General features: G+C 39.9%; 2 protein-coding genes across 14 annotated transcripts in view; both read right to left on the reverse strand.

The window, feature by feature from the left end:
• Positions 1–18078, reverse strand: part of LOC131258042 (protein STRICTOSIDINE SYNTHASE-LIKE 10-like) — a 136326-nt gene that overhangs the window by 79598 nt on the left and 38650 nt on the right. For 3 of the 4 annotated variants that reach the window (XR_009177816.1, XR_009177811.1, XR_009177804.1), the window contains exons 1-4: positions 2219–2342; positions 2012–2081; positions 1813–1864; positions 1334–1573 (exon numbers count right to left, since the gene is read on the reverse strand). The exons of the other annotated variant lie outside the window; for it this stretch is intronic. The gene's annotated coding sequence lies outside the window, so the exon portion shown is untranslated. Of the gene's footprint in view, positions 1–1333; positions 1574–1812; positions 1865–2011; positions 2082–2218; positions 2343–18078 lie in introns of those variants that run through there. 4 annotated transcript variants of the gene reach the window in all.
• The window catches only part of LOC131258043 (uncharacterized), a 96452-nt gene continuing 80861 nt past the window's right edge, over positions 2488–18078 (reverse strand). For 2 of the 10 annotated variants that reach the window (XM_058259082.1, XM_058259081.1), the window contains one exon: positions 13215–13470. The gene's annotated coding sequence lies outside the window, so the exon portion shown is untranslated. Of the gene's footprint in view, positions 2618–3297; positions 3448–13214; positions 13474–13563; positions 13759–18078 lie in introns of those variants that run through there. The other 8 variants (XR_009177822.1, XM_058259089.1, XM_058259084.1 and 5 more) reach the window with 8 other exon arrangements.

An 18078-nucleotide genomic window follows, 5' to 3' on the forward strand; every position in this document is an offset into this window, starting at 1 on the left:
TGATGAATTCTTAACCATGTGCGTCCATTGATCGTCTGCCAAGGCAAAGCAATGGCTACTGGTAGCCAACCCCTCCAGTTCATCCACTGACATTTAACAAAGGACCAATGAATTTCAGAGAGCTAGAAAGAGTCCCTAGAATATTATCGACTTGCTGTGCGGAACTACAAACAGATTCTCGTAACAGATACAATAGTAAAACCCATAACAGACACAAGAATATATTCATGACAGATGCACTAATAGATTTACTATTTTTCACAACAATGGTCTTGAACCATGGGCCCCACATGTTGAGAATGGGCAGTCCACTATTCAGGTGGGCCACAGTTTAGAAAACGAATGTACTGCTGTGGAAAACTAGAGTGAAATTTTCTACCACCCACCTATTGGGAAGACCAGATTAATTTTTAGCCAAAAATCTTGTCTTTCTTGTGGCACATGTGATGGGGCCCACCCATGATGTATATGTGTGATGACAGCCGCACGTGTGTGGGGCCTACTATTCAGAAAAAGGCCACCTTGGCCTTGGTCAGCCAGGGATGGACTCCAAAACCTCCAAATTTCAGTTCGATCCAATGTACGGTTTGTGCGTGGTGCTCCGCCGAAATTTCAACCCTCCTGCAGGGCCAGATTCTGAAAATCTGCTGTAGAGAGAAAAACAGCTGCAACTATTGATGGATTTGCAGATGGAATGCTTGTAGAAGAAGAGAAATATGGATGGAAGAAGGTGGGGGCAAATCGGGATAGATGTGGCTTCGCACCACGGTAGTTAGCCCTTTGAAGAAGGGAGGGCTTCACACCCAATTAGGTTTTCATAACTCAGAAAGGAGCAAGAAAACGTAGCAATTTTTATTAATTTTCATTGAATTAAAAGAACTACAAGGGGTGCCTATTTATAAGAAAACCCTATACCCCAAAACTCGCTTCATGTGCACAACCTATTACTTGGCGATGAAGTAAATTAAAATAAAAACCAATAAAAAAAAATCTAAAGCGTTCATGATGTTCTAAATAATATAAATAAGCAAAACCTAAAGTATGAATTTAATCCGACTAGTGGGCCACAATCATGAGATCCCATGATGGGCTTTACTTGACTACCGGTCCCACTCTCTTGAACCAAAACTCCGTCTTCTAATTAGGAGGCCCTCCCTGTATGTCGTTATCGAGGCAGATCGACGGTGGGGCCCTCCTTTTCCTTGGGTACGTGCGTAGGGGGGAGGCGTGCATGCGCATGATATCCCCATCATACACACATCACAGTGGGACCCACATAGCTCTAACGTATCATTCCACATGTATGTACGCATGTACGAATATACAAGGTTACCTGCCAAAGATCCCTTGCTTGGACCACTGTATTCACAGCAAGAGCTATGTCATGCCAATAAACTGTAACACGTGCAACATGGATAGGAGAAAAGTTTGAAGGCTGGCTTTGCTTGATGTCTTCCATAGATGTACGGCCCCCAATATTGGACCACTCCCGTGAGCGAATGATAGGAGAAAAGTTTGAAGGCTGGTTTTGCTTGATGTCCATGACCATTGTGTTCTCACAAATACTTTCTAGCTGCAAAACACACAAAAACTGGAGATTAGAATGACAGATTGGGAATGCTTAAAGAATGAAAAGAAGTAAATAAAAAAATTTCCAACTCGAAACAAAAATTAACTAAACTATAACCAATATAAAACCCCTGATGGTGTGGTGTATAGGATGATCTGTTCCATTCATAGAACCATTCCAAACACACATGAAGAAGAGGAAAGAGGATCAATAATCAGCAAAGAAAATGAAAAAGAACTCACCCACATCAATCATCAAACACTACCATGAACATCAACACCATAGCTAAAACATCTACAAAACCAATTCAAAGAATGAAAAAAAAAAAACATCTATAATAGGATAGGTGTAAGCGTGTGCTGTCCAAAAAGTTGGTGAGTGACAGTATTTCAACTACAGATATACTTTTAGACATATGCCATTTGCAAATGACAAACCAACCTAAGGTTGATTGTCGAACCAAATTTGGGCATCGATGGTAAGCCATTGCAAGCACAACAGCATCTTCAACCTTGAAAATAGCATCCCAAATAAGAGAAAAAGATCTAGTTATTATAAGCAATATAGAAAAGGAAACAGAAATATTAACATTCAAATAAAAACAAAATTATAGGGGGGTAAAAATGTCAAACATTGAAGATAAAAGACCTTCAAAGAGGCAAGTTCCCTTAAGCCGTTTTCAACTGAAAGCATGCTCTCGATATTGCCTTCCCCAGTAAGATCAGACAAATCCCACACAAGTTTATTCTGCCTTTCAGGATCATCATTCCCTGTTCATTGATAAAATTATGAAGAAGTTAACATAATTGTAGCTAAGGCACACTATACATGAAAGAAATCGCAGAATAGAAATAAAATTTGGTTCTAAACCCTCAGAGAAGGTGAAAAGACACTATGCATAAAAATGCAATGACTAGCCTTGGTTCCAAGATTCTTCCTTAGCTTTCTGCCCAACAGATATAACCATTTCAAGAGGAAGAGGTGCTAATAAGGACCAGTGTTCATGTTTTGACACTGCAATCTCTCCATGGATACCTGCAAAGCAGCCTGCGAATAACGTCAAAGCAAAGTTGAACATGACTGGTTAATGTGTAAATGAAATCACTCATTCAAGATCAGGAAAAGTATTTAAAAAAAAAAAAGAAGAAGAAGAAGACATTGGCATGATTCTCCACAAAAAACATACCCCCAGCCTTTTTCAATCTTAAAGACCTAGCCACTATATAAGCCTCAGAACCAGTTACAATGACATTACACAAATATGAGAAAAGGCAATGTAATAGTATATAATCAAAGCAGGAGAATAGGGAAAAGATTAATTCACATAAATAGGTACAAAACTGAAATTTTGTGCAGCACAACCCCTAATCAAAAGGGGCAATGGACAAAACTGAAATTCGGTGCAGCAGTTAAGCTGGGATTCACAATGTCAGACTGCATTGAGAAACATTGGACCAAATCACTTCTCTCATCAATTAGACAATGCAACATAGGCATTCACCAGTGTGCTGCAAGGAACATGGATTTTAGCATGTTCATGTTCTGAAACCATTATTTGAAGGACTCACATCCCTAGTTTCTTGTTCAAAACTCAATAAGATCAAACTGAACCCTTTTTTAAAGCATTTGAATGTAGAAAAAATGGCATCTTAACAAACTAAAACAGATCTACAACCAATTTTTGGAAATTTTGAATGTATTAAATAGAGTTTAGAGATTCTACATACCAGTCGACGAGTTTCTTCTAGTCTAGGAATGCAATCTTCTCTTCCCTTAGCTAAATCCACATACAGGGGAGAAAGTTGCCCAACCTAAGGCATAACTTGTTTCGTAATGGTGGGGTTAAGGTTCTCCAATTGCTTCATAGCCACTTCTGCCTGGAAATTTTTCATGATAGAATGCATCCTCCAGTTTAAATAAAGCTTTTCCAATAATAAACCTAATGTACTGACAGATAAGAAAGAAATAAAAGAAAAATCTTTTATTTTACTTTAAATAAATTATCAAAGGATACTTAGTCTTCTTTAATTTGCATCTTTCTAAGAATCTGTGTCAACAACAATCTCTTACTCCAGCCATGTTATACCAACTAGACAATATCCACCTGTCAATTATGGTTGTTCTGTTTTCTGAAACAGCCAACAGAAGACAAAACATATTTGCATATGGATCCAGCGATATTGATGGATGACTGCCGAAAAGAATAAAATTAATAGAAAAGAGGTGTCAATGGCAGGAAATGAAGAGAAAAAGAAAGGCTTGTTGATGTGGGGCTGTCTTCTCGAGCTCTGATTCCAACAATCTTTGATCTTCTTCGGAGGGTCTTTTTCTTGCTTTCATCGATTTCTTTATTTTTTGCTTGGAGAATGGTGAGATCTAGAGATAAAGTAGATTTTGCTAGAGAGATGTTACCAAAGTTGTATCTCAAGGTCGAAAGCCTAAGGCATACTCCATTGCCCTCTTGAAGCTATAAATCTCCAACGCCACTAGATTTAGGACCAAAACCCCTGGCCTTGTCATTTTCTCTGACTTTTTATTAATCCAACGCCACTAGATCTAGGGCCAGAACCCCAGGCCTTGTCATTTTCTCTGATTTTTTTATTAATTCTCCTTGTTCTTGCAAGAATTCTAAGGGGTGATGAAAAGGGCTGTGAGGGAAGATCTCCTAGGCTATATTTTTAGAATTCAAAGAGGAAGGACCCTTCTTTCTGAGTTGGGAGGGTCTATTATAGGGATCTAGGATGGCTGGGTGGTAATTTGAAGGAATATAGGGGGCTCCCTAAAGTATATTTAGTTCGTAGATGGTTGGTAAGTGGCATCAAAGGGAGCTGTTTATTTGGAGGTAAGATGGAAATCTGAATAAGTTCGGAGGGAACCTTAGTTACAAGGAAGATTGTCTTAGTACATAGATGGTTAGTGAACTAAAAGGGAGCTGTTTATTTGGAGGTAAGATGGTAATCTGAAGAAGTTTGGAGGGAATTTTAGCTATAGGGAAGATTCCAAGACAATCTGAATTTGTAGATGAGGTCAAATGTCTAGATCTTATTGCTTGACAGGATAGATTGGAATTTTCCTAGGCTAGGTAGTTACAGGCATACACCTTTCAGAGAGAGAGAGGAGAGGGGTATATTTTGTGATTTAGAGGATTGGTTGTGGCTAACTAAGAGTCCTAAGGGTGATTTTGGTGGAAATTGATTTAGAATTTTGGACGGAAAGGAGCTCGGGATCTGAAATTTTCAATGGCAATATAGTAAATTCTATTAAAATACAAAGAATTCATGTGACCCTTCAACTGTTTTGATCATAACTTCGTGCTCGGACCTCGGTTTTGGTATGATCTAGGGCTCATTGGAAAGCTTATCTAAGGGACTTCAAAATAGTCCCAAAGATTGCAACAATTGGGTACTAGAGGCCAGAGAAACTGGCAGAAAAAGTATTTCCACTACCTAGAGAGCTTCCCAATAAACAAATAAAAAATTCCGTTTTGGCTAGCGGAAATAGTTCTCTCTAGCTGAAGAGACCCATAACATGTGTATGTGGGGCCCCAAACCAAAACTGGCTGGTTCCCATAGTCCTCATTTTCAAGCTGAATTACCGGGATTAGCATGATTTTTTAGTCAAATTAGAGTGGAATTTGGGTTTTGTTTTGGTTTGGGGTAAACTGCATCCCTGCAGGAACAAAGATCAAGACTTGAGACAAATGGCATGGAACTCATATGAGGTGGGACATCTACGATGTTCCAGGGACATAGTCACATAAGGAATAAATGGAGGGGAACTGGATATAATCCATGGCAATGGGCAATGTGTCATTGCAGACATTCTAGGAGAGTGCCAAATGAAAATTCAAAAGGAAATCTAACATAACCATTCCCATTCTCATTTGTTAACCAATTTTTTGCTCTATGTTGCAAGTGTTAGCTAATATCACAAAAAGGTAATTGCTAGGCAAACATGAGGATTTATAGCACTCTGGGAACAAGGTTGAAATTGTTCATAGCTAAACCAAGCTCGCTAGATCTGATAGGCATGTCTTAGAAATCGTAAGTGCTTCATATTCAAAAAGTATTTATCCACTTGTACAGTCCTGAAGGCAATGCTTAAAAACTCATGGATTCACCTAGAATATCTCAGGTCAACTAGGTTCAATCGAGTTCCAAGTACCAAGTGAAAACTCCAATCTTACCAGAAAGGAAATGAACAGGTTGATTTTTGAATCTTGCAATTCATAAAAATTCCATCAGTTCTTCAATGACGCAATTAAGTGGAACTCAGAAACTGAAAGACCAAGTTCTGAGTCAACTTCGAGTTTTGAACATTGCCCATCATTACCAGGTTGCTTGTACATCCCATGACGTTCACCTGATTAAGCATGTTAACAAACAACTTAAACTATATCTTTCTTAATTTCAAAACAAATGACCAAACTTACAGCAGCCCGGTGACTATTCCATAGTCCATAACAACAATAGGACTTATAAGAAACAATGCATGGCACAATTATATAGTTTAGATAAGCAAGGAGTAGAATTCTTAGAAGCCCAAAAGGCCAAAACGAAATCAACCAACTGCAAGCACAAAGATAAGCAAGAACTCAGGCTATGTCAGCCCCAAATATATTCATGACAGGGGCACCAACAGATTTACACTTCTTATCCCATGACTGAAGGACCACGACTGGGGATATGATATATGGAGCTGAACTAATACCAATAATTGGACTTCGCAAAAGCTAAAATGGGAATGGAGATGAAAAAGAAATGAACAAGACAAACGTAAACCAGCTTAAAATTCAACAGATGCGAATTTGGGTCATCCCAGCAAGTCTTCAAACTACGTAATATTGATATGTATTGACATGGGGCCAACCAAATTCTGTTCACCTTGGAAAATTGAGTGAGAATAGTGCTACTGGGAAGTTAGAGATATAGCAAGAGAGGAGGCTGCTAGTTCCTGGTTTGATTGTGCAAAGGTTATGTTTGGGCATACATCCCATTTCCAAAACCATGGGAACTGTTTGGGCAGCCCATAAACTGCTGACACAAACTGCATAGGCTTCCCATCATGTGGACATTCTTAAGAGGAAATGGCACAGAAAGCTGATCTAATGTTTAGCAAGATGGGTCATAGGGTACCGTGTCAAAACAAATGTCGAGTTTTTGGGCCATTACACTTGCAAGAACCTGTTTTTAGAGATACACAGGAGCAAAAGAAAAGTCTGCATTTGGATAAAGATTTTTAGCGATCATAGTCATTGATCTCAAACGATCCCATTTTGCTCCCATTTCAGACATCAATCACAAAACCCTCAAGCTTCTCTAAAGAAACAAAATTCTAAATTTCCTTGAAATTTCTCTTCCTACACTTCTAATGGAAAACGAGGAACCAAAAGAACTCTGGTCACGAAAGTTAAAATTGCGGAAATCCTATTTTCCACAGAAAGAAATTTCCAAACTCTACTTACAGCTGGAAATACAGAGTTATGAAGACCTCTTTTTGCCTGAATCTCCTATAGTTTGTTGCGGTATGTCTTAAATCTGAGTCCTTTCGCAACTGGGATGCGAAAGGGAAATTGCCTAAACTATAAATAAGTGTTCCTAGGGCTTTTCTAGGGTATGAGAAATAATTTTAAGGCTTTCTAAAGGGATTCTAGGGAAATCAAAGGGTGTAGCAAGGATGAGATTCGAGGTTGTTCGAATCGGGTAAGTCCTCTCTCTTTGTAATTTCTATTTTCATAGCGGAGATCTGTCACTTTGTGCCGTGGCTCGTAAGGGTTTTCCATGTTAAATCTGTGTTCTCTTGTGTGTGCTTGGTGTCATTGTATTGCTATCTTAGATCTAGATCTGTGTGATTCTGCAGCACAAATCCCAACAAGGGGTATCAGAGCAATCATTGGGGCACAGATTTGAAGCTGCAGGATTAGTAATAATGGGAAGTACTAGGTATGAGATTGAGAAGTACTCAGGGAAAAATAATTTTGAGTTATGGAAGATCAAGATGATGAGTTCCTTAATCAAGTAAGGCGAAGATGGTGCTCTCGAGGAGCGAAAGTCTACTATGACTGATGATGATTGGAATACTCTTGATAAGAAAGCTTTATCATTGATCCGTTTATGTCTCACAGATGAGGTTCTCTACAATGTCATGAAGGAGAAAACTGCGGCTAAGTTATGGCCAAAGTTAGAGGATGTCTATGCGAAAAAATCTTCTAAAAATCGTCTACACTTGAAGCAGTAGTGGTATAACTTCAAGATGGCAGAGGGTGGAGATCTGGAGGCTCACATCAGCAACTTTAATAAATTAGTTTGCAAATTGTTAGATATGGAGGAAGTGATGAAAGATGAAGAACAGGCATGTATGTTGCTGAATTCTCTTTCGGCGTCGTATGAGTCATTCAAGGACACTATGTGCAGCACGAATAAAACCCTGAGTGTCGATACCGTTATCTCAGCCCTTCAAGGGAAGGCTATGAGAAAGATAAACGGTGACATAGGTACATCTTCTGATGCACTGTTTATAAGGGGTAGGAATTCTGAATAAGGTACAGGTTCTTCAGATTCTAAATCCAAATCCAAGGGCAAGGGCAAAGGAAAAGTAAAGTGCTGGAATTGTGGGAATGAAGGACATGTAAAGAAGGATTATGAAAATCCAAAATCGAAGAGAGAAGATTCTGAGGCTTCATACAGGGAGGCCAACGCTGCCACGTCAGATGGATTGAGTGGATGTGATGGTAATGTTTTGTCTGTGTCTACTATCAGGCGGCCATACGATAATCGTAAGGATGAGTGGATGCTAGACACAGGGGCATCTTTTCACATGACTCCTCATCGGAGTTGGTTCGCCAGCTACAGGGAGTGCGATGGTGGACAGGTGTTTATGGGCAATGGCTTTGCCTGTAATGTTGTGGCTGTTGGTACGGTGCGCATCAGGATGTTTGATGGGGTGGAGCGTACCTTGACTGATGTCAGACATGTTCTTGATTTGAAATAGAATCTGATTTCTCTTGGTGTACTTGAGGCAAAATGATGCAAGTACATAGGTATTGATAGTGCTCTTAAGGTATCTAAGGGGGCATAGGTAATCATGAAAGCGCAACGACTCGGTAACTTGTACAGGTTGATCAGGAGCACTTCAAAAGGTGGAGCTGCAGTGGATGTAGCGGATTCCACCTCTGCATGTGTGTGGCATGTTGGGCATGGCCATATGAGCGGGCAGGGTAAGAAGGCTGAGATGCGTGGACAGGAATACAGAGCAGGTGGAGCAGCCACCTGTGAGAAGAATCACACGGCATGATTGCAGGATATCTTCGAGGTACATGGATGACTCCAATATCGCAGGGGATTTATCTTCTATTCAGATGGCTCTAGGTGAGCCTGATGCTGAGAAGTGAAAGGTGACTATGGGCGATATGATGGATTCGTTGTACCACACCGACATATGGGAGCGGGTGGAGCTTCCAGTGGGCCGGAGAGTGGTTGGATGCAGGTGGATCTTCAGGAGGATATAACATAGATACAGGGCGAGGTTGGTAGCGAAGGGTTATGCTCGGAGAGAAGCGATTGGCTTCTCAGATATATTCGCGCCGATGGTATAACAAGTGTTTATTTGATCCGTGATTGGCGCTGGTTGGCCAATGTGATCTTGAGTTGGAAGGATGGATGTGGAGTCTGCACTTCTGTAAGAAAAAGTGAAGAGCAGATCTACATGAAGCAACCAGAGCAGTTCGAAATTAAAGGGGCTGAGAAAAGACTTTGCAGGAGGTCGTGGTTCGACCTGTCGTCTACGCAGTGGTTTGATTCCTTCATGATGAGTCAGGGATTGATGACATGTAGATCATCAATTATGACATGTCTGAAATCAATGTACTGAAGACTCGGTTAAGGGGACATTCAAGATGAAGGATCAGGGGGTTGCAAAGATGGTTCTCGGCATTGAGACTGAAGGAGAAGTAGGCTTTGGTAATCACAGGAGAAATACCTTGTGTGTAGGTATTGATCAAGGATGTGATGGGTCAGGTAAAGCCGGAGAGTGTTCCCTGCATGTCTCTCCTCAAGTTTTCCTCAGGACATGTCCCAAAACAGATGAGGAAAAGCAGGATATCTCATTAGCCTTATTCGAATGCGGTTGGTAGTGTATGCCATGGTCTGGATTAGACCGGTTATTTCACAGGCTGTCAGTGCAGTGTTGTGAGCAAGTACCCCGGCAAGCAATATTGGGTAGCGGTGAGATGGTAAGAAGACTACGTCTTTCCTTTTAAGAAGATAGGAGCAAAGATGGTTGGGCATGTGGATTCTGATCCAATGGACATGCTCTCCTAGATCGTTCCTGTAGAGAAGTTCAAGGTCTGTAAAACTTCTCTGGGCTTGACGATGGTGTAAAAGGAAGACGGAGTGTGCAAGAGAAGTTATGATATGATGCAGAAATAAGAGAAGAGGTCAAGAAGCTACACGGTTGAAGATTGAAGACAGGGTGGAGATTGTTGCGGTATGCCTTAAATCTGAGTCCTTTCGCAACTGAGATGCGAAAGGGAAGTTGCCTAAACTATAAATAGGTGTTCTTAGGGCTTTTCTAGGGTATGGGAAATAATTCTAAGGCTTTCTAAAGGGGTTCTAGGGAAATCAAAGGGTGTAGCAAGGGTGAGATTCGAGGTTGTTCGAATCGGGTAAGTCCTCTCTCTTTGTAATTTCTATTTTCATAGTGGAGATCTGTCGCTTTGTGCCATGGTTTTTTTCCCTTAAGGGTTTTTCACGTTAAATCTGTGTTCTCTTATGTGTGCTTGGTGTCATTGTATTGCTATCCTAGATCTAGATCTGTGTGATTCCGCAGCACAAATCCCAACATAGTTCAACTGGAAAAAACAAAGATTTTTAGCGACAAAACTTCAGAATAGAGGAATTCAAGAAAGGGATCTATCTCTTCCGCTCGAGTTTCTAGAAAATCTCCTCAAACCCCTTTCTCTTCCTCTAATCTTTAAGAAGCAATATGAAGAGAGAGAGAGAGAGAGAGAGAGAGAGAGAGAAGAAAATGGAGAAAGTACAAATTCAAGCCACATATATGGTGTACAAATATCTGATGAAGAAAACTAGAACTACAAGTGACTACAATTCAAATTAGGCATATTAAGCGTCATAGTTGTAGTAGCATCAACCCAAGAATAGTCAAAGACAAATTCTCCATACAAGTGACTGCTCTGATTTCTTTACAAAGTTAAGATAACCTTCTAGCAACTAGGAGCTAAGGTTATAAATTTGGATACCTTGTCATCTAATCCTTGGAATAGAATAGATTCAAGCTAAGGTTATAGAAATTTCAACGCCAATGCATGTGTGTGGTCATCGGGCGTGTCTTCGTGTGATTCAAAGGCTCAATCTACTGACAACGGATGGCTGAACCAAGAGTTAGATTCAACAGGGGAAGAGAGGCTGAGATGGGTGCAGAAGAATTACACGATCTATGACTACTGCAGCGATTCAGAGTGATTTCCACAAGGCTTTCCTCCCAAAAGCAGCAACACCCAGCAGAATTAGAGAGAGAAACCAAAATACAAATCTACAAATTCGATTCATTCATTTATGTATTTTTTTTTTCTTCTTCTTCTATTCATTTGTAACCGATAATACTCATTTTATAAATCATCATTTTTCATATTTATATGAGATTAAGGAAAGATTATATGCATTGAAAAACAAAAGGGTGTGATTTTAAGTACAACAGCTTGCACTGGACATTTTCTGTTGCAAATCACCACTAGGAAACCATTTTCTTTCAATCAAATAGCCTGATCATCAGTTTGGATTTTCCACCTAGAGGACCCCACATGGGGTTTTGCTAGGCTCAAATGTAGCTCCGCTTTGATGATCCTAGCCACTCCTAGCCACCTGATAAATGGATATTTTGGAGCTATGGCACAGGGAGGGAAGTGATGAGGTTGATCATCATCTTCCTCATGGGATAACTACTCCGAATCCAAGAAGTTCTTTGACTCCTCACAGAGCTTCCTCGATTCCACAGGGACCCACTGCCAATAGTTCATAACATCGTCCAAACGTACCTGATGCTGAGAATCAGGACAAAATAATTCCTTCATCTGAAACTCCATTCTCAGCACCATCATACCTGAACCTAAACTTATCATCTCTGGACAATTTTGCATCAATTTCTGGAAAATACCTAAGCGGGCGCACCTTATGGATGGAGATCCCTAAGCGTACGGACCATATCCGAACTCCAGCTGCTCCACACCTGCGAAATCCAATCTTCAGAAGCTCGATCGGATCAATGAAGTTGTTTCTGTTGAAGGGAGAGGGAGAGGGAAATAGAGAGAGTGAGAGAGAAAGAAAGAAGGGAGCGATAGAGAGAGGGAAAGAGATCGAGACGGAGGGAGATCATCTATGAGGGAGCGGGAGATAGATGGGGAGAGAGATCGAGAGGGAGGGAGTGACGGAGTGAGGGAGAGATATCGAGAGGGAGGGAGTGACGGAGTGAGGGAGAGATATCGAGAGGGAGGGTTAGGAATGGGGAGCGGGAGAGAGGGAGAGATCGCGCAAGAGGGCCGGGAGGGTCGGGAGTGAGGGGATTGGAGCTGGGGTTAGGGATTGGGGCTGGAATTAGGGATTTGTGTTGGTTCTGAAACGGTTTAAAATAGTTCCACATTTGGCGCGGCTTTAATCTGTTTTAGAACCAAAGAACTACCCGTTCCTAAATGGCTTTTTTGGTGTAGTGGACTCACTCATACATGTCGAACTAGAACTCCTTAGCCAAGAAGATTACGGAATCATACTAATCTTGTTAAAGTTCACACAGTCTCTTAGAAGGTAACTTTCACTGTCAAAGAAACGCAGCTACATATACCTAGTTCAATCATTGTCTTACATGCTTGCCTTTTTATCCTTTATGATCAGGATTTCAACCAAGAACTCCATGATAAATGAGGGAGTAATCTTGTGCCATATAAGCACACTTGTATCGTCATGGAACTACCCAGCATGTCACATGCTTGATCGACCGTTATCGTCATGCAAGCGACATAAGTATGCTATAGTCACATCATGTCATCGCGAGAAGCACTTCATCCACTCATGTGGAAACATGAGCTTGTTCTAACATGAACAACCTCCATCATAGGTCAGGGTTATTGAGGTGTGTGGTTTTTCCTCCCACTAACCAAGACATACCATTATCAGTATTTCCATGTGTACATCAATATATTTTGGGAACCTATGTGAGCAAGCAAGACTTGCCTTTCAACATGTGTTCCCAAGTAACACTCTCAATTGGTTTCATTTGAGTAAAGCCTCAGATCCAACCAATCATGGTAGGAAAAGCGACCAACCTGGTAATGTACCCTTATCACATCAACTGATCAACATCTCTCCCCAGTGCTTACAATCAGTATAAGATCAACATGCCATTCATTCACATATACACACGGTTGTGGGATGCCAACACATTTGGGATTCAACATATATCACCAAATGATACAAGTAAAGGCATCAATGGAATTGAATGATGGATTTGTGGTATCTCTTCAAGCTTTATGGATGGAATCCAGAATATGATCCATAACGCAAGAATCTCTTGAAGAGTTGAGAAAAATCAATCACCTCAAATCCACTACATGAATCACACACACATGTACATAATATAAGAAAAGTGCATTGAAATAACAATTACCAAGAGCAATAATAATAAAAACCAGTCATAATAATAATCAAACTGTCATTTATCAAGAAAATGTATAAGGTTCAAAAACTAACACATTATAAAACATTATACAAGTCAACAACCCTAAACCAATCCTCCATTAATACTACCCTTCACTATACTTGTAGCCTGTACCCCTCCTCACTCCTAACCGATATGCGCTTGACCTTGCCTTCACTTTCCTCCTTCCTTCATATCTGCTGCCCAAAGAACAGTTTAACAGTTTGTTAGTCCATGTCAATGAACATTTATATGTGGAAAATAAGGACAGTGAGAGGAAGAAATGGTACCCATATCACATCAAGTGATCAACATTGCTTCCTGGTGCTCACAATCAGGGTGAGATCAACATATCGTTCATCCATATATGCTTGCAATTACAGGATTTCAGCACACTTGTAATTCAACATGTATCATCGAGTGATACAATCAAAATCAGTCCTCTCATCAGCGCTATCTAGATCATAGGTGGTGACACCCTTCCTCTAAGAAGATCAGGATATGTCATTAGTTGAAGGTTGGTATATTGTACGGACTCATGCTTTCCACTCATTAGACATCATCAGAGGCATCAATAGAGTTATATTTTATATGTCATCAATGGAATTGAACCACATGTGTGCAGTATCTCTCCGAGGGCTATGGATAGTATTTAGTACCCGATCCCTGATGAAGAATTCCCTTGGAGAGTGGAGAAAACCAATTATAGCATATCCACATCATGAATCACACATTTAAGGCTTACTAAAGTATAGAGTAGCAGTAATATCAGGAGGAAAACGATTAGAACATCCATTTCTCAAACAAGCGGACAACAATAACTAGGTCCATAAACCAAAGTATCAAACTAGGTCATCAACTATAATAACCCAGATTCTTGTAGGCAATCATACACACTTGTGCACACACAAACTTAAATCACATGAAATATAGTGGATACTTACACACACCGTAGATTAGAGAGTGCATCCTCTTTTGTTCACATGGTAAGCATGCTTGAATTTTGAGGACAAAATTCTTTTAAATGGGGTAGAATGTAATGACCTAAGATTTTTGTATGCATTCATTTACATGCATAAACGTGCACTTGCATTCATCCAAGCGCACATGCATAGATCTATCCATTCATCAATGTATATACATGATCGGCTATGCATCTATCAAATTGTGCTAGGTGTGACTATTGATATGCATGTTAGACCTGTCTATTGTTAACCATTGATCTATGTAGCAGATTGATTAATTATATAATTATGTGTGTCTATATGTTCATTCTCACCACTCATGCATACAAAGTCACCCATTCATTCATAAATTAATCCAATTTTAACTGTTAAGCATGCACTAAACCTACCCGATCATGTTGGAATCCATGTTAGAATAGAGAAATTTTTATAAAATCCCTAAGTGCAAGATTTGTGGACAATAAATATACGGATGCTATGCCGAATTCACCTGAACATGGAGATTATGCACAATTTCCTGTAAACCTAAGAAGTCTAGGGTTCTTTCCCCCAATTCTCTAGAATTCTAGGGTTAATTAATAAATTGCTTTAAATCCTAATTAGGTTAGGGATAGTGATGGACATTTTTCAAGTGATTGGACTTGAAAACTATGATGAGTTGTTCAATAGTTGTGATCTTATAAGTTATAACTATGATGTGAAACATACTAAGGGCTCATTTGGTATCTGTACTCTAATCTAATAAGAGCTACTCTAATAAGCTCTTTTTATTCTAACTCTTGTTTTAAATAAGCTCGTTCGCAATTTCAAAACCATGAAAGGCTTTTATTTGAAATAAGCATGTTTAGTAAAACGTTGAAATAAAAGCTTTTTTTAGGGGTAGTTGACATCATTTTTAAAGATTACAACAACTTCATTATAAGAGCAATCCAAATGGTTGTTTTGGTTGACCTTTGACGTGGACCGTCCATTATATGGGACCCACCTTGATGTAGGTCATCCATCATGTGGGGCCCACTATCAATATCAATGATAATTCTCCTTTATGTGGGACCCTCAATGTCCACTACTCATGATGTGGAATCCACATTTGATGTATCCATCATGTGGACCCCACCTTCAAAGCAGTGTTTTAAATAGCGGTAGCGTGATGCGTAGCGCTTAGCCCTCTATAGCGTGTAGCGTAAATACGTAGCGTGTAGCGTAAGCTACACAATACTTCTATTTTTTAAATTTAAAAATAGGACAAATATAATAAATAGTGAAAAAAAAAAAGAAAAAAAAATGTAAAAATGCCTAAAAGATGATTCATTTTATAAATTATAAGCATGTTCAAAAAAGTTATTAGTTATCATTTATCAAAAGCCAATCCACATATATAAGCCAAATTACATAATTATCACATCAACAATTTTCTAAGCTAACCACTTTAATTAATAATGTCTAATTGAAACCACAAGTCACAATTATGAAAAGAAATAAAAATCCCATAGATTAAAAGTATCAAGTAGAATGCAAATGTTACATTCTTCAACATTAGAAACAAAGAAAACGTGAAAAAAAGGATAAAAAAATAAAACAGTAAAAAAATACATTGTAGCTTACGCTACGGACACTACGCGCTACATAGCTGTAGCGTACGCTACGACCCCCGTAGCGTACGCTACAGGGGATTTACGCTATTTGGGACGCTACGTAGCGCTACAGCCACGCTACGCTACGTAGCGTACGCTACCGCTACGCTACGGGCGCTATTTGAAACACTGCTTCAAAGTAAGTTGTCCATCAAGTGGGCCCCACTTTTGATGGCTACCATCCGTCATGTGCGGCGCACCGTTTATGTGGATTATCCATCATGTTAGGCAACTTTGGATATGGGCCATCCATCATGCAAGATCTTGGATGTGGAACGTCCATTAGGGTGGCCCACTTGATGTGGACAATCCATCACAGGGGGCCACTCTTTGATGTGGGTTATCCATCATGTGAGGCCCACTCTATCCATTATGTGGGCCACCTTGATCTGGACCATTCATTATGTAGGGCCCCACCTTCAATATGGGTCATTCATCATGTTATCCCACCTTTGATGTCAACCATCCATCATGTGGGCCCACCTTTGATGTCCATCATCCATCATGTGGATCCCACCTTTGATGTTGACCATCCATCAAGTGGGGCCCACTTAATGTGGATGGTCCATCATGCTAGGCCACACTTTGATGTGGATCATCCATCATGTGGGACACGTTGGATGTGAACCGAGTATTATGTGGGCTTACCTTGATGTGGACCACTCATAATGTGGGGGCACCTTCAATACGGGTCGTTCATCATGTAGGCCCACCTTTGATGTCCACCATTCATCATGTGGGACCCACCTTTGCTAAGGACCGTCCATCATGTGGGACCCACTTGATGTGGATAGTCCATCATGTGGGATCCACCTTTGATGCTCACCATCCATCATGTGGGTCCCACCTTTGCTATGGATCATCCATCATGTGGGGCCCAACCTTCAATATGGACCATTCATCATGTGAGGCCACCTTTGATGTTAACCTTCTATCATGTGGTCCCACCTTCAATATCCACCATCCATTATGTGGGTCCTCCCACCTTTGATCTGTGTCATCTATCATGTGGGCAAGGTGTTCCGTATCTGTTACGATTCGCCTGTAAAGGCCGATACGTATAAGCAACGGCCATGACCGTTAAATGATACGGGAGTGAAATGGGGCAGTTGGTTTTTTAGGACTATATAGGCCATTATAGGGCATAACGACCGTTTCTCCCTTACTGGTCGAAAAACGGCCACTTTTTTGTTTCTATTTAAATCAAATTTTCTTCTCATTTTTTCACTTCTCTCATGCCAAAAATTCTCCTAAGTCATTTTACAATAGATTTTGAGCACTCTTACTATAGTTTTTAATATTAAAACCATATATTGAAGTAATTTGAGCAAATAGAAGCTCCAATGGCTTCTTTTTCTTTTTCTTTTTTTAATTGAAAAAGTAGTATTTATGCTTCTTTTTTCTTTTTCTTTTTTCTAATTTCTAGTTCTAGTGCTTAATTGTGATGTGTAAACATTAGAGATATAATCATGTTCACAAAGTAACTAGACAACCTGATACAATACTCTTACCAAAGAGTGGACCATTACACTACCATAAACATGTTCAAAACAAAAAATGAATATATATATTTAGAATATTTACATTATTCTAGATTTTCTAGATATTTTTTTCAGATTTTTCTGGGCAGAAGAAAATTTTCAACCGTTACGGAGGTCGTAAAGGTCGTTACACCCTCATATCGGCCGTTACGCCCTCGTATCGGCCGTTACGGCCAATACCCATATCGGTAATGGTGGTGACTGCTACGGCCACCATTACTGATACGGAATACCTTGCATGTGGGGCCACACTTTAAAGTGAGGCATCCACTATGTGGGTCCCACATTTGATGTGACCGTGCAGTATGTGGGCCACCTTGATGTGGTACATTCATCATGTGGAGCCCCAGCTTCACTATGGGTTGTTCATCATGTCGGCCCACTTTAGAGAGATTGTAAAGAGTAGAGAAGAGAGCAAGATAGGAATACTTAAAAAGTTTAAAGACAAACTTGTTCATAAATTAATCAAAAATGTCTAACCGCTTGAGCTAAATAAGCTCTTCAAGAAAAAGTGACATCCCCGTCACTTATTTTTTAAGAACTTTTTTGCTAGTTTCTAAAAAATTAAGCTCTAAAATTAGAGCTTTACCAAACAATCTATTTTCAAGATAAGAGCTTATTTTTTTTTAAAATAAGCAAATAAGCTCTTATTAGTAGAGATGCAA

The sequence above is a fragment of the Magnolia sinica genome, chromosome 10, assembly GCF_029962835.1.
Source record: "Magnolia sinica isolate HGM2019 chromosome 10, MsV1, whole genome shotgun sequence".
NCBI lineage: Eukaryota > Viridiplantae > Streptophyta > Magnoliopsida > Magnoliales > Magnoliaceae > Magnolia > Magnolia sinica.